We start from the raw sequence: 20,632 nt of genomic DNA, 5'->3' as shown, positions 1-20,632 counted from the left end.
CCTAGGCCCTCCACCTCTCTGCGCACTTCTCGGACCTCGCTGGCCACCTCCCGCTTCAGTGTCTGAAAGTCCTCCCTGAGGGAGCTAAACAGTTCCTCCATAAAGGCCCTCGTGACGGGTGGCTCCCCTCCAGTCACATCTGCCGGAGCCCGGGAGGGCCCCGGTGAGGGCTGTGCCCTGTCCCGCAAGTGCTGGGCCCTGCCAAGCATGTCCGGTAGAGTACGGTCCCCTTTCTTCGGGCCTCCTTTTCCAGACATCGCCAGCTCCGCAGTCGGGCACTGGTCCAAGTGCCCCAGGGAAGCTCAGCCGCCGGCTAGCACTCGGCCCGGGTATCCCCCACAAGTGAGGTCGCTGCGTCACAGGTGACAAAATGGCGGCCTAGTCCGGTCACCGGCAGCCGCAAGAGCTAGCGGGAGACAACCAAGGAGGCCGCAGCGGAGGGGTCCCAACAGCTCATCCCTCCGGTAGGCAGCCCAGCAATAGCGGGAGGTCGCCCGCCGCCAGCAGCCAGGACTTCAGCGGAAACCGCCACCACTGCTCCTTCGGGGACAAAATGGCGGCCGGTCGGAGCAAGCCAAAACGACTAGGCCCGGCGACACCTCTGGGGCCCCGAGGCACCCCGCAGTAAAATAGGTACCACCCCCGGCTCCCGATTGTCACGCACAGGGGGCCAGATGGTCCGACCCCATCAGAGAGTCCGCCGTACCTCGGCTAGGGGTCAGGGCTTCCGCAGTGCAAGGTGTCGCCATCACCAGCCCGAGTGCCGGGGCACCCGTCCTAAGCCGTCCACACCGTTGGGCCCCTTCCTGCCAGGCTCCTTCAGTCACCGTCAAGCGGCGGGCCAGATCCCCTCCAAACCGCAACTTTCAGCACCAGGCCCAACCGAGGCGCCCGGACAGCTCTTCAATACGCTCCGCCCCTCGGGCTCGCCGCCGTCGTCCCTTGATCTCGGGCGAACTTTTGGGGGGGTTCCCCCGGGGCGATCCGGACAAAAACAGCACCGGTGCATGCCCCTGATGTTCCGCCACGCTCCTCTCCCGCGCTGAGCCTCAGCGGGGGGAGAGAAGCATAAGAAAAGGGCTTTAGCTTGGCCGGGCCGGAGGAGCTACGGGAGGAAGCGTCCGCTCACCCCGCCATCTTGGCCACGCCCCCTTTACTGACTCTTTGAAGGAGGTGGCATCTCATTCGCAAATGGGAAGGAGTCCCGGGGGCCCCTTCTCCTTTGAGAATGGAATACCATTTTTTTTAGGCGCAGGCAGCGGTCCCACAGACCACTGCCTACTCTTAAAAAATGAAACTGCTAAGTTTCATTTTTTTCTTTTTAAATGCATCCCGTTTTCCTTTAAGGAAAACAGGCTACATTTTTTTTTTTTTTTTAAAAGACTGCTTTATTTGAAAGCAATCACAGACATGCTGGTCTGCTGACATCAGCAGGCCACCATCCCTGTGATGGTGTAAATTCCTAATGGGCTGCAAATTGCGACCCACCTCATTAATATGCATGAGTTAGGTCTATTTGCGACCCATTAGGAATCGCTAATGAAACTCAAAGGAGTTTCATACATTAGGAATAGCAATTACCAAATTGCAATTCGGAGAAAATCACAATTAGGTAATCGCTACTTGAAATAATGTACATGTGGCCCAAAATTCTTTTGCTTAGGACCAGCCCTGGAACGCGTCAAATAATCAAAATTACAGACTCTCAAGTGCCTAGACAAAATCCAGTTTAAGGACTAAAATTATCTCGGAAAAAATATTTTTTTCTTAGCTCTTTATTTGACTTTTGACACCAAAACTATGGGCATGATAACCCTCCTGATTTCTAAAAGTCCCATGGGCCTGCAGAAACTCCTTGATCGATTCTCCATGTTCTGTGAAGCCAGAGGCTTGGTTATCAACACATCTAAAACCAAGCTAATGGCTTTGGCTCCACCAAAAAGCTTCAGGAATAAAATCAAGCTGAACGACTGCCCTTTAGAGCTTGTGGAGGCATTTGACTATCTAGGGGTAAGGGTGAATAATAAAAGTGGCCTCTCCATTTGACAAAAATGCTTCTAAATCACAAACGGATTTCAGGGCCCATAGCCAGGTACCAGAGACTTTCCTATAGGCATACCGTAGCTCCAGCTATTAAAGTATATGAGGGCAAGGCCCTGCCTGGGTGCCTCTACGGGGCGGAACAGTGGGGGTTCGAAAATCTTTCCGAGCTAGTAAGATCTGAGAATAAATTCTACAGAGATTTAGTCTCGCTCCCTTCGTCTACCCCCTTAGTCCCGCTCCGCTATGACCTTGGGAGACACCCAATAAATGAAGTGGCGAGGCTGCGCCCCCTGCTGTATTGGATCCGGCTCAGGAGGTCTCCTGACTTAAGCCATTATGCCTCTTGCCTAACTGAACTGTTAAATCTCGGTGCAGGTCATAAAGTAGGCTGGGTGTCCAACCTGAAAAAACTAGTGGTTGCAATTGGTTTAGATCAGGCATGGGAGAGTCAGACGCCCCCGCCTAGACATCTAGTAAAAAAGCTCTACTGGGACTGGATTTCTGCTACTGTTAACAAGAATCAGAACGGCATCTTGTCTGAGAGATTTCTGGATGCTAAGCATGTCCCCAGACTGGAACCCTTCCTGGACCTTATTGAGACCCCGGGGGACAGGGTTCTCTACCTAAAATTTAGGTATGGCACACTTCCTCTCCGTGATTTCCAAAGAGGCTGGAATGGCCAGACGGAAAATGATACGGGCTGCCCGGGCTGTGCTTCCCCCACGGAATCCATCGCACATTTTATGTTTGCATGCAGGGCTTATAGTCAAGTGATTGTCAAGGTGGCTAAAACCAGTCTGCAATAACCTGGGCTGTTCATCCCACAGGGTGGCTCTACGTATTTTAACATACGAGACATTAATTTCGAGCGTAACCTGTGGCACAGCAAAGTTTCTTGGAAACGCATGGAGGAGAAGACAAAAGCTTATCAAAATGAAACAATAGATAAACAAGTTTGCTGTGATCTAAATTCATCTCATTTTATTTGATGTGGTTGGGTTCTAATGTATTGCAATTCGACTTATGTATTACTTTATTATGTATGTTACATCTCTCACCGAATGTATAGTATGGCTACAATGGGGAAAGTGGTCATTAGTTCACTATACTGTACAAACCATGTAATCAATTAAGTGCTTTTTCTTAATCTGTTTTATACTATTATGATGTTTCTTCACATCGAATAAAGTTAAAGTTATTCAGATATCCCTTAGATAATCTAGAAGAGAAGAGTAGCGCCAAATTTTGGGGTTGAGGGACAGTGTTGATAGCAAGAACTATATGGCGATATGCCCATAGAGACAAGATTCAAAACAATTTCAAATACCATCAATAAGAAACTAATGACTCAAAAAGGGAGTTTGGGATGGGTAACTGGGGAAAACCATACAGGTTTTTAAGATTTAAAGCCCAATACAGAAAAAATAGAAAAATACAAATATAGCAACAATCATAATAAATCAATAGAGGTACATAGAAACCAATTACCATAAAGGCTCTCAAATACAGAAATGATGCAATAAGGCAAAAATCTATAAAATAATCTAAGTCTCAAATGTACAGCAAATCAACAGGAAAATCGGGCAGCATTCCTAGAGGCCATTTTCAGCATATGGAATCTGCAAAGTCAGCATGGTTTGAGTATTTTTATAAAAAATCAAACGTCCTATTTCTAAAACATCACATAACCCCACCAACTTACTGCTAACCCACTACATGAATATTGATTTCCTCCCTCAAGTCCAACTGTCATTCAGAAATTTCAAAACAAACTAGTTACATGAACAGAAAACAATTGTGAATCAATTCAAAGAGTATGCTAGCAGGAATAGCTTTGGAAAGTAGCAAAAGGCTTTTACAACAAGTTCTTGAAGCACAATAGGTCATACAAAATAACAGTGCACATCTTGGTGTGTGAGATATTAAGCGAGAAATATAAACACACAATGAACATCTTATTACAGCGGCCATTTTAAAAAATGATGGTGTTGAGGCCTAACTGAGGCCTAGTTTAGTCTAAGCCGAAAAAACACATTAAAATACATCAAAATGATTTTGCTTCAATTGCATTAGTCCCATCTTAAAACACATTAATAAATTCAAATGTGAAACAACAAATATTAATGCACATACAGAGGTGTAACGTGGAATAACATTCCCAACCTCAAACACACCTACTACACTGGGCAGTGCAGGCAAGTCAATCTAAATATTAGATCAGTCTATGAAAAAAGACTCATAGAATGCTTGAACAATTCAAAGCATAGGATGGAGACTTAGGCAAACAACTGAAGGCGTAACCTAGAATTCCCACAAAAGTTCAGTGAATGGAAGATTCAAGCTAACAGCACAAAAAACTACTTCAAACTAATTTTATACCGCATCGTTGTATGTACCCCAGGACTTGTGATATATGTCCGCAATGTGGTAATACTTCTTTCACGTACAGTGAAAACCCACTAAAAATATTTAATCAACAAACATGCAAGGAGGATCTGACCGTTGATCAATTAAGAGATGGTAATCCATATTCAAACAATATAAAACAGAAAAATAAGAAACTCAGTAAAGAGTAAAGGGAGCCGCTCGCTACTGCTGACTTTGCCCTTGGAGTCTGTTCTTGTCCTGTTGTTGCTCACTTACCGAGGGGTGGGCTGTGCTGCCTGAGGAGGGGCCGCTGTGAAGCTTGAGAGGCCGGGACTGCGAGGACCAGGGTGCTGCCTGCCTGCCTAACTTCGCACACCTGGAGACTCTTCCCGGCCCCGCCCCCACTGCCTATATTACTCCTCGCGGCCCCCGCTTCGCGGGAACCGCTCGCTACTGCTGACTTTGCCCTTGGAGTCTGTTCTTGTCCTGTTGTTGCTCACTTACCGAGGGGTGGGCTGTGCTGCCTGAGGAGGGGCCGCTGTGAAGCTTGAGAGGCCGGGACTGCGAGGACCAGGGTGCTGCCTGCCTGCCTAACTTCGCACACCTGGAGACTCTTCCCGGCCCCGCCCCCACTGCCTATATTACTCCTCGCGGCCCCCGCTTCGCGGGAGCCGCTCGCTACTGCTGACTTTGCCCTTGGAGTCTGTTCTTGTCCTGTTGTTGCTCACTTACCGAGGGGTGGGCTGTGCTGCCTGAGGAGGGGCCGCTGTGAAGCTTGAGAGGCCGGGACTGCGAGGACCAGGGTGCTGCCTGCCTGCCTAACTTCGCACACCTGGAAACTCTTCCCGGCCCCGCCCCCACTGCCTATATTACTCCTCGCGGCCCCCGCTTCGCGGGAGCCGCTCGCTACTGCTGACTTTGCCCTTGGAGTCTGTTCTTGTCCTGTTGTTGCTCACTTACCGAGGGGTGGGCTGTGCTGCCTGAGGAGGGGCCGCTGTGAAGCTTGAGAGGCCGGGACTGCGAGGACCAGGGTGCTGCCTGCCTGCCTAACTTCGCACACCTGGAGACTCTTCCCGGCCCCGCCCCCACTGCCTATATTACTCCTCGCGGCCCCCGCTTCGCGGGAGCCGCTCGCTACTGCTGACTTTGCCCTTGGAGTCTGTTCTTGTCCTGTTGTTGCTCACTTACCGAGGGGTGGGCTGTGCTGCCTGAGGAGGGGCCGCTGTGAAGCTTGAGAGGCCGGGACTGCGAGGACCAGGGTGCTGCCTGCCTGCCTAACTTCGCACACCTGGAGACTCTTCCCGGCACCACCCCCCTCTTCGTTCCCTCCCCCGATATATCTATTCCACCCCACCGCGCCAGCGGTTCGTGCCCGGGGCGAAGACCGGGCAAAGAGCAGGCCGTTTTTGGCCGTTCGTGGACGGGACGGGCTTCCCCTCTGATATTACTCATTCTGGACACTCATTCATATGGTACCCGCCACCCTGTATCCTGCTCATGTGTGCCACCTGATAGGTTGTCTACTGTCGGTTGTGTAGTTACATTCTTCTAGTTACTGCCTATTAATTATTCTGTAAAGTTTGTAGTTCATTGAGCTATTTGTTGTCTCAAGGTTCACGGTTATTGTACATATCATTCTCCCTGCTCCTGGTCTATCTTCTCCTAAAGATGGCCTCTCTAAGATCAGGTAGAAAGATCATGCAGGGAAACTCGGGGGGTTGTATCTCTGGGACCCTAGACAATTTCATCACCAGAGCTGCCCGGGTCCTTGAACAGGAAATCTCTCTAACTGAAAAGCGCTTGTCACTAGAAATATCAGCCAAAAGATCGTCACTTGGCAATATTATGCTAGCCACATCTCCCGACTGTAGGACTGTTCCAGCAGCCCCAGACATGTTGAATACTATTGAGCCTGGACTACTGAATCCCTCTATACGTAACTCACTAGATGATGTTCCCGGTACTGTTGATATTACTGAAGGTACTGAACTACATGTAACTCCCCATGTAATCCCCACCCCTTTTCCCTCCGAGAAGCCTCGGTTAGTTATCCCGTCATTGGTAAACAAGCATAAGCCGGCCGTTAGGAAAAGGAAATTAGTGGGAGCGCCACCTAGAAGTAAACGCAGTAAAGTCTCTCACAAATCCCAGCTAGGAAAGGCTTGTCCCGATTTTCCCTCAGATTTACCTTCTGTTGCTGAGAGTCCTTTATGTTCCCCTTGCCCTGAAACACTATCTAAGTCTAATTCCCAGCTCATTTGCCCTCTTGAACCCATAGAACAATTGCTCAAGTCCTTTTTTTTACCTCTTCATGAGAGAATGAAGAAACTTTCTACCACCATAGGGAAATTAGAGAGTTTGGTCCTAACAAATACGTCGCATCTGGAGAAAATAATCATGTCCCGTGCTGACTCTAAGATCCAATCTAATTCAGATGCTTCTGTTCAAATGGGTCTAGCTCCAACTATCTCTACTGTTATGGTTGAAGACCCCCTCCCCCACCAAACCACAACGAACTGACTGCGGTAGCAAATCATATATCTACCACCGCTGTCCCGTCCTCCCAACAAACCAGCAATTATGCTGCTAGTAAAAGCAAGGACAATCATGCCTCTAGACAGCCATTCTCCTTGGGTGAAGACTCGTCTTCAAATCTTCCTTGTATAAATCTTCCTGAAGAGTCTATACCCTATACTGTTATCTTGATAGGTGTCCCTAGGCTTGCCCAGGAAAAGTTTGAGTCACACACCGAGTTGAAGAATAAAGTAACACACTGGCTAAATAATAACACCATTACCACCAAGAACCAGTGCCGAAATTTTGACTGTGCGTAGGGTGGGATGGGTGGGTGTCAGGGCAAAAAATGTGGAGGGTGATTGTGTTATTATCAACTTTCGAAATCCTATGGTGGTGAGCCATATTTGTTCTGTGTCCAACACTTTGGGTGTTTCTGGTATCTGCTCTGTGGACCTTTCTTATTTCTATCCTTGTGACTCTCGCACTATACCGAGTTTACCATCCACTAGATGGGAAAGGGTGACTAGGGGTTATAGATTTTCGCCAAGATTACCACCCCACCTCCCTTTGTTTAATCATTTCGCACCCTTAAATTCCTTGGAGGAGGTTGATTGACTTCCGATTGCCTCAACCCTTATGGACTACGCGTACTCGAACCCAGTGGGCCACGTTAGCTGCCCTAGAGCGGGGCAGGAAGACTGGGGTGGGCACGGAGGGGCCCCTTGGGGTTTGGATGGTTTCCATACCACCTCTGTTAGTATTTCTCCCAATACACTCTGCAGTAATACCGCCCGCTTAGCTCCAGACTTGGATTGCTTGAATATACCCCAAGTCACTGACTCTGTAACTCCCAATCTTCTCCATCTAGACTTGGTCGCCCCCAGCTTACCTGACCCTGTGTGTAGGGATGACGGTCTTACTGAATCCCCTTATGTTGTCCTGGGCTCTTCACTTAAGATAGCCTCTTGGAATATCGCTGGCCTAAAGGGACGAACATCCTCAGAAGATTGGATAGACTTCATAGATAACTATGATATCTTAATATTCCAAGAGAGTTGGGCCCCAGAACCGATATTTCGGGAAGGCTTTCTTAATTTTTTTAAACCAGCGAAGAAGGGCACTAAGGGCAGAGCTTCTGGGGGCTTAGTAATCTGGGTCAAGCAATCCATCAGTTATACACCAGTGGAAATTCTTGTTAATAACCCCGATCTGTTGGGAATTAAGCTATCAAAGGTGAAACATCGGGAAATTATTGTTATTAACATTTATGCTCGAGGCCTTCCCGGTGGGCGAAGCCCGGTAATTATAGAGGAGATGGATACCTATCTTGAGCTTATTGGGAGGGATAAATTTATACTTATTGGGGGGGATCTAAATTGCACATTCGAACCCCTGTTAAGTGACGGTGAGGATTTGGGGTTTGAGGAGGATGTTGTGTGGAACATTCCATCCCTGTCATTAACTAATATCAAAAAGGCCACTGAAGCGTCCTTACATTGGGCAGGGTTGTGTTTGGAGTGGGGCTTGAGAGCGGCCAATGGTCGTACGATATCCGACAAGGCTGGTAAACCCACATTTGATAATGGGGCTAGCCGAAGTAGAATTGACTACTTTTTGGTTAAAATGGAGTATTGGTCGCTCTTGGAGGACATGGCCGTTATTGACCGTCCCGAGAGTGACCATAACCCCCTGTCCTTAAGCATAAAATTCCCTGATGGACATGATAGATTCCATGTAGCCCCGTGTATTACCGCTGAGGCTTTCTTAACCAACGATAGAAGAAGGGTGAAATGGAGTAGGGTCCTGGAGGACCCCTCCATACTAATTGGCATATCATTAGAAGTGTCATCTACTTTGATCGCCATAGCGAACATATCCTCGAATGACCGCATCCATCGGATAACCGACTTACACGAGCAGTGTTTCCATAAATTAAAAACCCATCTTACTTTACCACCCAAGACAGGAAAACTGAAAACTCCTAGTCATTCTGGGAATTGGTATAATAAAAAATGCAGGGAAGCCCACAGTGATTTAATTAAAGCCATAAAGTCTCGGGTGTCTACTGACATCAAAACGGCTCGCCAGCGGTACAAAAAGACTCAGTGGGAGGCGAAGAGAGACTGGGACGAAGCCCATTGGTCCAACCTGCTTGAGGCCTGTCAAACGTCCAATCAGACTAAGTTTTGGGAAGTTGTGAAATGGGGTAGAAACCCGGATTCCCAAATACCTGCAAATCATGTATCCGTAGAAGCATGGGTGGATTTTTACTCAACCCAGTTTAGGGACCCAGACTTGAAACCTCTTGATGAGCAAGGGATATACGTACCAGTGTCGCTTTCCCCCAGTCACCCTTTGGTCTTCACGAATGACGATGCCAAGATTGCACTTTATTCGGTCCACGCTGGGAAAGCCCCTGGGATGGACTGTATCCCGGCAGATCTATTCAAAATCGACCCCCCTCTTTGGATTCCCTATGTTACCCAGCTTGCTAATGCTATTGTTAAGGGGGCTAGGATCCCTGAGTCTTGGATGGGGGCGGAAATTCTTCCAATCTTCAAAAAAGGGGACCGCTCGGCCCCCGGGAATTATCGCCCCATCAGTCTCATTGATTCCCTCCAAAAAATAGTTGCTAGGATGGTTCTCACCAGGGTTCAGGGGTGGATGGAATCGGAGAGTATTCTCTCTCCGATGCAGGCTGGCTTCAGGTCAGGCACCAGCACCATCGACCAGGTCTTCAGATTTATTCTGATATACTGGAAGGTGGTGCTGTTGGGCGGCGGGTCTATCTACGCCGCCTTTGTGGACCTGAAGTCCGCCTTTGATTTGGTGCCCAGGGCAAAACTGTGGGCAGTCCTGGGCACCTTAGGCATTCCGCAAGAACTCCTCGAGCTCTTGGTGAGACTACACGAGGGCAATTTTGCGAGAGTGAGGTGGGGAGGTCAAGGGCAGGTGACAGACAGTTTCCCCGTTACACGGGGTGTCCGACAGGGGTGTGTTTTAGCACCGACCCTTTTTTTACTAGTTATTGACCAGGTGGTGAAGTTTTTTGCGGATACCCCTACTGATGCACCAATTTTGGGCGGGACTAAATTTCCCTTGCTCATCTTTGCAGATGATACATTAATCTTATCCAAGACGCGTAAGGGCCTACAAACGGCCTTACATAAATTCGAGGATTTTTGTAAACTTAATGATCTGCAAATTAATGTGAGCAAGACTAAATTCATGGTCTTTTCAAAAAAACGCCCAACAAAGAGTTATGTAAGTATGAATGGAGTGGGCCTGGAACAGGTGGAGGTTATGACATATTTAGGAGTAACCCTGGACTCCCGGTTAAGCTGGAAGCCCCAGATCGACATTCTCCGTCTAAAATTTGCACGCCTCACGGGCTGTCTGATCCAGGAGCAAAAAATGTCTCTTACTTAAAGGGTCACGCCAGCACTTAAAATCTATGACGCAAAAATCAGTTCGGCTATTTTGTATGGGGCTGACCTGTGGGGTTTTCTGAATCTATCTCCCCTGATAACAGTCCAAAACAAATTTTTGCGCAACCTGATAGGACTGCCACAATCCACTCCAATAAAACCTCTTTTGTTGGATATTAAAGACCTGGCACGGTACCGGCTGGTTGCGTTATGGAGACGGATCTGGATATCTCCGGATCTAAGTCTCTTTGCTACCGAACTTGCGGAAGTAAGAGCAATCCTGGGTTCTAGAAATATCCCTTGGTTCCGTGAAGTGAAACAAATTCTGGATGAAATGGGTCTTATCCATTTGTGGGACTCTCCGGGGAGCTCTGTTTTCCCTCCCAAGCAGGCCTTTAAGTCACTATATTGGGCATCAGTTAGATTACAATCCGTTGTGTGCTCAAACGGTGCCTCCCTCACTGGTAGATTTTTGGTGCATAAACTAGATCCCTGTTTAGAGAACTATTGGGATGTTATCACCAAGACTCTGGATAACAAATTATACCACCAGTTTAGAGTAGGCTGTTTACCAGTAAGGTCTTTCTCTAAAAAATGGGTTGGTAACTTGAATGAGTATTGCCCATGGTGTGTTGACCAAAAAGAGAGTGTTGGTCACTTCTTCTTTGCCTGTCCTGCCTATTATGCACCAAGGAATAAATGGATTAGGCCCATCTTTCAACGGATGAACATTAGAGGAAGTACAGAGGCATTGTAGGCTTTAAGAACCAACACCACAGAACTGGTTGTAATAGGGGTAGCAAAGTACCTAGGGTGGGCCTGGGCTATTAGAGCCAGATATTTTTAAGTATCCCGGTTCCCTCTTTCTTTTAAATATGGGTTTTATTTATTCATACTGCGTCTTTAAATACTGTTTACTCCTCTTTTAAAAATGTGTTTTTGGTTACATTTTTTTTTTTTTTTTTTTTGTTGAAAAACCTTTATTGACATTTCAATCATTAACAAGTATGGGCCTACAACCCCCCGGGGCCGGCCGCTAAGCAATCAGAGCAATAAGATCAAATGTAAACACAGGCGGCACCTCGGAGAGCAGAATCTTCATGTTAATATAGTCCGGCTAGGGAGCCGCGCAGGTAGGGCACCAGGAGAAAAAGGGTTTTTCATTTTATAATGGAACAAGACAGTAGGATCAGGTGCCAAACAATTTCCCAACAGCGATAAGGGGCAGGCAGAATAATAGACGTAAGCAATAAACAGCAATCTATTGGATCAATGGCGCAGACACAGGAAATTCCGGATGGGGAAGAATATCAAAAACAGTTGCGCCCGCAGGCCCCCGTACCTAACGCCCAGAGAACACCCCGGAAACTGTGGCACACATGAAGAGGCGACGATTCACAACAAAGGAGGTGTACCGCGCTGATCCCAGAAAAGAAAAAACAAGAAGAAGCGGAGAAGAAAAAGGAGGCCATGGAAAAAGAGATAAAGACGAAAGAGTCCCCTCCCCCAACCCCCCACCCTGCACCTCTGCGAATGAGTATGGCCCCCCCCCCCCCAGCAGTGTGCCTGTCGCCCTGGAACCAGACCCGAAATATAGAAGAAACAGGGAAAAAGGAGTAAGAAAGAACCCCACCAGACGGGGGGGGGGTGGAGAAAGTATAATAAACTGGAGGAGGGCCTTCAAAACATACCCCCGGCTTCTCCCTCCCGCACGGTGAGGTCTCCCCACAGCAAACAATAAGCAGCACCAAATCGATCATATCAAAAAAGGGGATGGGGAGCATTATGCACCAAATATGCTAATAGCTATGTCCTGAGAGTACGCAACCATGAGTCCGCCCGTCTACTAGATGACCACCCCCGAAGGATCAGCCTCATCCTTGACCACTCTTTGCAATTCTGCCCATGCCTACCCCTCGACCCAGCACCATGTCCGATGTTCCAAGGTAAAGGAGTGTCCAAAAACAGCCGGGAAGCGACGCACACAGGTGGGGTGGAAGTCTCTGAGTACCAACACAGTCCGCAGCATGGAGGGACGTCTTTCCCAGTGCTGCCCCAGGATCTGCACTGCACACAAGGTCCAGGAAGGCTGAATCAGCCGAAGTAGACAAATGTTGCTGGAATTGTCCCTGGGTCGCCGGAGGCCGTGCACGGGACGAGGCCACCACCTTCCACTCAGGTCCAATACCTCCGGAACAGATCAAACCCTCAGTTAGCCGATCACACGGTAGCATACTGTCCGGAGTGTCCGGCTGTGCACTAATCGCAGGGGTGGCCGCGACATTATCCTCCTGTGTGCAGTGTGGGAAGTCCCTGTGCACCTGTGGACCAGCATGCCGCCACTGTCCCAACGCCGATGCCACACCATCAAGCTTACTCCCCAAGACCCCGACGCCACGAGCCAAGGAGAAATGAAGGGCACCAAGGGCCTCTAGGAGGTCGCCGTACCCCAGCACAGCTCTCTGCGATCGCTCCGCCACACTCCCAAAAGTCACACACTCCCAATCCTGCTGCGACCCAGTGGACAGGATGGTAGGCTGCATCGCAACAAGTTGGCCGCCGGGAAGGCCCGACTCGTATTGGGGCCGGGACCCGGGGACAAGCGCCTCGAGGTCCACGTCGCTGGAGACAGGGGTCCGGGGGCAGGCACAAATTCAGCCGTTGCGTGGACACTGGCAACAATCGTCCCCACCACGGACCAGCTCCCGCGAAAATCCGGGAGCAGCCCGCAAGGATCAGGGCGAGCTAGGGGCGGCGTCCGGGCAGCTCACCGTCAAAGGCAGGGGCAAGCACCGAAGAATCTGAGAATTGCACCCCCGGGCATGCCCTCGGTCCGCTACGCTCAGCAGTGGGAGCGACCACGGCGAAATGCAGGCCGAGGGCAGCACCGCTCCGGTGGACCGACTCCACCCAGTCACCACAGGCCGCTGTTGTTGAACTGCCACCCGGCCAAGGCGTCCACTCGAGGTCCCGGCTCCGGGGCTGCACGGGCCGCAAAGTTCAACTGCAGATTTCTCCGGCGGTACAGCAGCCAGAAACCTCGGAGTCACACGATCGGTTGCCACTCTCATTCACAAACACGATCTCATAGCGCAGACTGAGGATCTCGTGCAGGATATCCGTGCGGGATGCGGAGGTTCACGGAGCCGGGAATCTACGCTGCCGTCCCGGTCGCCATCTTGGCTCCTCCCCCGGTTAAATTTTAAAAAGATGTTTTAGATAATAGTTGTCCGACTGTTTAATTGTAATATTTTATGTATTTGTCTTTTATGATTCAAATATCGAAATAAAGACGTATGAAACTGAGTAAACTATATACTGGACTGTATGGGAAAACTATCAAAGTAAACGTGTGTTGTGAACCTATGTGTAGTAATTCTTGAAGATGGATACCTGCAAAGAATTACATTATTTTTTAATATTTACAAAAGTACAATTTTATTCTAAACTATGGAAATTCCACTTTCCCATCACTTATCAGTAGGATGAAATATTATGTAAAAGAATGAGGTTTACTAATACTTTTCGGAGTATATTCTTCGAAGAACTGGAATCATCATGAAGATCCTTTAACAGCAATGAAGCGTCTTTAGGTAGATCTACCTTGCCCTGTTTCGACAAATGTAATACATGAACCACCAAATACATTTCACTACCAATAGTAGCTGTCCTGTCCACAAAGTTCTTGGCCGGTGATAAAGAATGCTACATCTTGTGGGTGAGGGCCCAACATCCCATTAAAAGAATTGTCAAGCACTTCATTCACCTTAAATAAGGTATCACTTTTTCATGGTTCTTTAGGTGTGGTCCACAAGATAAACCTGTTTTAGTGGCTTAGGATTAGCTGGGAGAATGCATGTCTATCTCTTTAAAAAAAATATATATATATGAATCTCTTTGGTTAATGAACGGCCAGTAGAAAATTGTTTAAAGCAGTAGCTCCCAACCTGTGGTCCGCAAAGGCTCCTCAGGGGGTCCGCGACAACTTAGAAAATTAAATAATATTAACAGATGAATAAAGTGTATGTAAATAAGCAAAATGCACAACTGAAAATGTTTAAATGTACTGTAAATGTGAAGGAATTAGAAATTGGAGGCTAAAAATTAAGATAGCATCCTCCAATTGTATTGTATTTTTTTTAGTTTTATAAAGCGTGAACTCGACCGAAGGTATCAGAGTGCTTTACATGGACACCAGTTGCGTTACAGACGGACACATTCATTTTTGTTAAGCACGGGGGAGATTAAGTGATTTGCCCATTAATGGGAGCAGTGCAGGTGCATCAAACAAAATATAGTATGGGCGATGAGAGGGCTCGATTGAATTTAGAAAAGCTTCAACCTTTCTATTAAAATAAAAATAATTTATATGTGTTTGCTAATTAAATAAAATGTGTCATTGTGTATTTGATGAATGCTTTTTCTGCATTTTTTGTGCATTGTTTTGCGGTTCAAATCATTGATAATGCTGAGGCCGGGGTCCCCCGCTTCCTGTAATGACTGAGTGGGGGCTCCCCAGATCCCAAAAATTGTTCAGTGGGGTCCCTAGGTTCCAGTAATGATTAAGTGGGGGTCCTCACAAGTCAAAAGGTTGAGAACCGTACTACAAACAACGAACTATCATCAGTGTTCACTTTTGTGGTAATAAAGGATTTGTCGGAAATTAGTCGATTGATGAATTATGAGGCGATGCAAAACACAAAGTGAATAAGGGAATAAATATGACCAAAATAGCATTTACCTCAGAGTTACGAAATTAATGGAGTCTGCTCATTGACACCAAAGCACAATTTACACAGAAAAGGAGATTGGATGACATTTTTTTAACAGCAACAGGTTAATATTTGTTTCTGGAAGACAGGATGATCTGTTAAATAGAAAGCGAACTTGTAAGTGATGCTGGATAAATTAACAGATTAAAGATATGCTATTAAAAACTAAAGAATGATGAGTGAGTGAGCAATATTAACTGTGCCTATGAAGCGCTAAACATGTAGTTAGAAGGCAGGGAGGACATCTGCAATTCAATTACTCAATTTCTGAGTGCACTGCCATAGAGGGTATATGAAGACTCTCCTTTGAGTACACATAGAACTCATTTTCTACCTCAATGCAGCGCTCTTGCTAAAATGCAGTTTAAGTGCACTCAAAAGGTTCAGAGCCCTCCAACCCAAGGTCATATTTATTAATATGACGGCGTTGAACATACTTCTTGCCTATAATTTAAGCCAATGTAGTCTTTAAAGTGAGGAAGCCATGTGTTCTCTCTCAGCCATATTGGATACTGCCTTTGCAGCTGCATTTTATACCCCTTCCATTTCTGAATACTTTTCATCCACAAGGTAATCAAGAGGGCATTACTTTAGTCAATTTTTCAAAAAAATACTCAAGGATACTTAACAGGGATTGATTCTTGCTCTCATAAAGGCTTAATCAGTTCCTATTCATTTATGCCAAACGTCCTGAAACGTATGCAGGGCCGTTTCTACCATTAGGCAAGACTAGGCGGCCGCCTAGGGTGGCAAAAGGGGGAGGGCGGAAAAAGACATGATTATGGGAATATCTAATGCATTAATTCTTCTAGCCTGGAGGACAGGGGAGAGAGTGATGGTAGTAAAAGGGAGGGGGCGGTATTTTTCAATTCTCGCCCAGGGGCAAAACATCTAGAAACGGCCCTGAACGTATGCTAGATTCGGGGTAAACATTGGTTGCAAAAGTTCAAACAATTATGAATCAGTCTTATCATGTCTATTATTTTACAGTGGGAATCAAGAGGAAGGGCTGCCCCCACACTGAGGTGACATTCTAGGTTAAGAAAGGCACTGGAGCGGCCTGATACAGTGTGATGGGAGCAGGCAGCATTCTAGTGGGTGTGGCTGTGTACTCAGTGTGTGGCGGGAAGCCACATTCATATCGCAAAGCAAGAAAGCAGATCGATACTGGTGTCGGATAGGTTAATGGACTCGGAGACCGGTCATTAAATGTTACACCAAGGTACAGCATTACTGGTCTGTGAAATGTAGGTTGCTTGTTATTTATGTAAAAAGATTACGTTGTAGTGGGCAACGTACTTAATGAATGGGATGGGACCTAGCAGACCGCCGATGCTGGAGTGCGGCTGGAGGCAAGGGGAGTATACAGGAATGTACGAGGTAATTGGTAATAGACGCCGTGTGCAAAAGTATTGTTATTCCTGGGGCGTGAGTTTAACCCCAGAGCCAAAATGATACATTACATACATGTATGTGAAGATCTGAAGTCACTGGGGGGGCGACAACCTTGTGAGACGAATATAAAAAAATAAATATAAGAATTAAAAGAGTGCCAATGGCCATTGTCCTTCCGTTACACAAACAAGAGCTTTTCAAATCATTAACCGTAAGGCGTGTATTGATTTTCTAGTCCAACACATTCTTCCCTGGATCTCCCGCAGATGCTGCATCATGTTCTGCGTCAGCAAAGCCTCGATGTCAAAGAGGACAAGTGTGAATTAGCAGCAGGGCCTGGGATGATGGATGGTAAATGCGTATGTAAAGAGCTGGGGAAGGGGGGGAGGGGTGTTTTAAACGAGCAAGCTAGCAGCAGCTACGTAACGTGCAAGGCCGACGAGTGCATGTGAGGTGGGCGAGTAGTACCGCGGGTCTCGCGCTATAGGATGCAAGGGTTAGAGGGTAAGAAGGGGCTGGAAAAGACAGTGGCGTGGAATGAAAGTGGGAGGGTTCGGTAGGTGCGTAGAGGTTGTGGCTTGAGGGAGATGCGTTGTTGAAGTATGCGCAATAGGGGGCTGGCATAATGTGTGAGAGAAGGGCTGTCAGTGCCAGTAATATTCAGAGATGTGGGTGGGCAATGGCTTGTGATGCATGTGCGGGGGGTGGAGCTCGCAGTGTGGGTGTAATAGTAGAGGAGGCGGGCTATGCTGTGGCTTGGGGGCAGGCGTTGTTAGCAATATGTGAAGCGCTGTGGTTAGAGGAGGGGCGGTTTGTTGATGCGTGAGCGCTAAGGCGATGGGTGTCTTGTGTAAGGAGGTGAAGAGGGAAGATAACTTGCAGTTTCCGTGTGAGAATGCCTGTCACGCCATGGAAAGGGAGAGAGGGGGGGGAAGAGACAAGGAGTGATGCACTACTAGTAAGACGCCCCTAGAGGAGTCCTCTGGGAAGCCGTGAGAGTTTTGAGAAGGTAAACAGCCACTCCCCCTACAGTCCCCATCGAAGCGTGCAGCCAGTGCCTGCTGGTGTTGTACATTTCCACTGTCCATCCTACGCAGCACCCTCTCAGCAGCTCGTGCACCGCGCCCCCTGGATCGCCAACAATATCACTGGCACGGCTGTAGCAATTCTCTCTTAATAACGTCTACATCATGCCCGATACACGTAACCTAATTATATATATAGGGGTGGTTCCCCGGCCTCCCGTGGAGTGCTTTGCTGGCACAGAAGTAATGTTTTGAGCAAAATGGGGAGGTATACCTGCATTAACCACTAAGCAGCGCTTGCTAAAAAGTCCACTTATAAGACCCGAGCATGGCGCTTCCAGGCAGGAATACTATTTGTTATGGGAAGGAGGGGAAATAAAGGTGGCGACTATTATAATACGTCATTACTTTATCCAACAGCGTGGGGGATTGTTCATCCACTACCTTTTTCGACCATTAGAGTCCCAAAGTGTCCAAGGATGCTCTCAAAAAGCTAGGATAAATCGAAGTACGCTCCCTCTGTCATCTCGCACAGGCACGCCCCTCTCCAGCGTTATGCTGCTCCGCATGGTTTTCTCTTTTGGGAGGGGGCGTGAACAACGGCCCCGCCCCCTCCCAAAAAACACACAGTCCACCATGGCACCCTGCATACTTTCAAAGTGCACGAACGGGCGACCACTAGTCTGAATGCCGCAGTCATTAATGACGTCCCCCCAGCAAACCTTGAAAAAGTTGTTTACCTCCCCTGTCCCATCCAGTTGCAGCTGCCCCGGCCAACATACGCCATCCCTCAGCCTGCCCGCCGCACACTCCCTCTTCCCATTCACCAACACCCTGTGAGAACAAGCCAAAGAGACCCCCCAGCTCGCGGCGGGGTGGTTTTTGCCTTACCGTGCCGCCCTCGCTAAAGGCTCGAGGAACGACGATGTCCCAGAGTTCAATCAAAATGCCAGGGAGAGATGCAACGGAAATGCAAAAAAAATTAAGAGGGCGGGCGGGAGAGCGGGGTCATTGAAAAACACGAAAAGACAAGATCAATCCGGTACAACCACACAGTAAATCCCATAAAAAAACAAGACGTGGATACCTCTTCTAGGAACGGATACAAACTAACTCCATGTTTGTACCACAGAAATGAAACGTTTCCAAAGGAGATGGCCGCTGCTGTCAAATCCAACCAACCGGTGAAAGTCTGTTAGGAGGATCAAAAAGCCCTTCCAAAAAATCCCAAAATTAAATATCGACCTTAATCCTCTTGGGCGTCCTTTATTTTCGCGGACCCAGGTATGGGCACGGGTTGCTTATCTCAGTGCTAGTCTCCTCCTCTCCCACCTTCTCCCATCTCCCTCTGACATAAACACACACACGCAGTTCGGAGGGTTCAGGTTGCAAACTGCTGCAAGTCGGATCAGGTTGGTTTCGCAACGCACGTTAGAAAAGCCCACTTTCCGTCCCCTCCTCTTTCCCCCCCCTCCCTCACTTTTCGTTTCCTTTAGTTCAAGCGACACACACACAGTGGCAGCAGTCCCTGCTGCTGCAGCCTCCACGCCACCATCAACGCTCCGACTTGAAAAATCTTTTGGCGCCATATTAATGACGTACTTACAATTTCCTCATTTCTTTCTGCGTCAAAAGGGAAAGACGGGCTGCTTTAAATAATGAAACTGCGTTACTCCCCTCCGCGCATGAATTTCGATGGCGATTTAGAATTCGCCGTAACAGACGTTTTACCAACGGCGGATGGAGAGAAGTGAAAGCTCTTTCGAGCGGGCTAGAAAACTTATGTTTAAGAAAGAGGGAGGCATTTTACCGGTCTTGAAATTACGTAGAAGGGCTCCAAATTGTCAAGTACGTTTTTGCATCTGAAGACATTTCAGATTATCGTATCCTTTAAGAAATACAAATTTGCCGTATTTCTGCTGGACTACGAGCGTGTGCATTTGTATCGTTCCATACATGAGCGGGGGCTCAGCAATTACTTTGCCACTTGCAAAGGGACTTGTGGTCTCGTGTCAAAAACGATGTGGTGCCCAGCAGCTCGAGCGCAGGGGGTTTACTAGTTTCCGGATTAAATGCGTTATCGATTTCAAATCACCTTCCCGCATGTAATAAAACGTCTGCCAGCGTTACGTGCGTGTTCTGTGGGCGTGGTGGTTACTCTTGCCTTTCCCATCACGCGCTGTCTTTCTTTTTAACAGGTTACTTTGGACTGTATCCGCTCATTCCCGCCCCCTAAAGGAAAATCAGCAAGCAGCAGCCATACGTGTGGCACTCCAGCTGCAACATACAGCGGTCTGACATTGAGCCTGACACAAATAATGGAGCTCAAGAAGCACATGAAGTGAAACTGAAAGAGTGGACGGTAGTAGCACAGCCTTCCCCTGTTGCCTTTGGCATTTATCTTTTGGAGGGGGCGAGTTTGATTTTATGAAGGCAGATTGCCAAGCCGTCGTGTTTTCTTATTCATTCTAATATCACCAGTGCTGTCTTGATCACACCCACCATTTCCCGCTTCGCAACCAACCGCCTCCGGTTCACTTTACATTGGAGCATTACATTTTACAGCCTAGGATCAGGATGCACTTATGAAAAAGGCATTACACCAACATGAATCCAAGCGTTAATCAAACTTAGATTTTGTCGAAGCAGTAATCCCATTTCAGTGAGCTTTGAAGCGAAAAGAGGTGGCTTCTCAGTTGCAACGCAACCCGCCTGATGCAGTTTATTCATTTTTATTTTTAAGAATGTTTGCTCCCAATATACTTCGATAACAAGTTATCATTTTAGACACCCCAGTCACCAACTGAATTTTCAAAGCTGTCTTAAGTTTTATGATGGGTTATCCAAGTGAGAAAAAACGGTGAACGTATGAAATTCCTCCCCTGACTTTTCAAGAGGTATTAAAAAGAATACTTTTAGGAGTACCCCTCACCCCCCCCCCCCCCCCCCCCGCCGGTTTATTTTCAAGGAACCACTTTAGAATATAGTTGGCTAATTTTATCGTGTGAGAGAGTTCAGCACCATGGATAGTGCCATCGCCATCTTGGGTGCTAAAAGTGTTTAATCTTGGAGTCTATGACTGAGT

At 47.7% G+C, this 20,632-nt stretch overlaps 1 protein-coding gene across 3 annotated transcripts in view; it reads right to left on the bottom strand.

Moving 5' to 3' along the window:
* The window catches only part of JADE2 (jade family PHD finger 2), a 533,878-nt gene extending 514,600 nt beyond the window's left edge, over positions 1–19,278 (bottom strand). Inside the window, exon 1 of one of the 3 annotated variants that reach the window (XM_085617976.1) lies at positions 19,154–19,278. The gene's annotated coding sequence lies outside the window, so the exon portion shown is untranslated. Of the gene's footprint in view, positions 1–17,991; positions 18,103–18,634; positions 19,117–19,153 lie in introns of those variants that run through there. The other 2 variants (XM_085617974.1, XM_085617975.1) reach the window with 2 other exon arrangements.
* Positions 19,279–20,632: the final 1,354 nt, after the last annotated feature.

This window comes from Triturus cristatus, chromosome 7 (assembly GCF_964204655.1).
Source record: "Triturus cristatus chromosome 7, aTriCri1.1, whole genome shotgun sequence".
NCBI lineage: Eukaryota > Metazoa > Chordata > Amphibia > Caudata > Salamandridae > Triturus > Triturus cristatus.
Note: the sequence above shows the minus strand (reverse complement) of the source record. Positions and strands in the feature narration are given on the sequence as shown.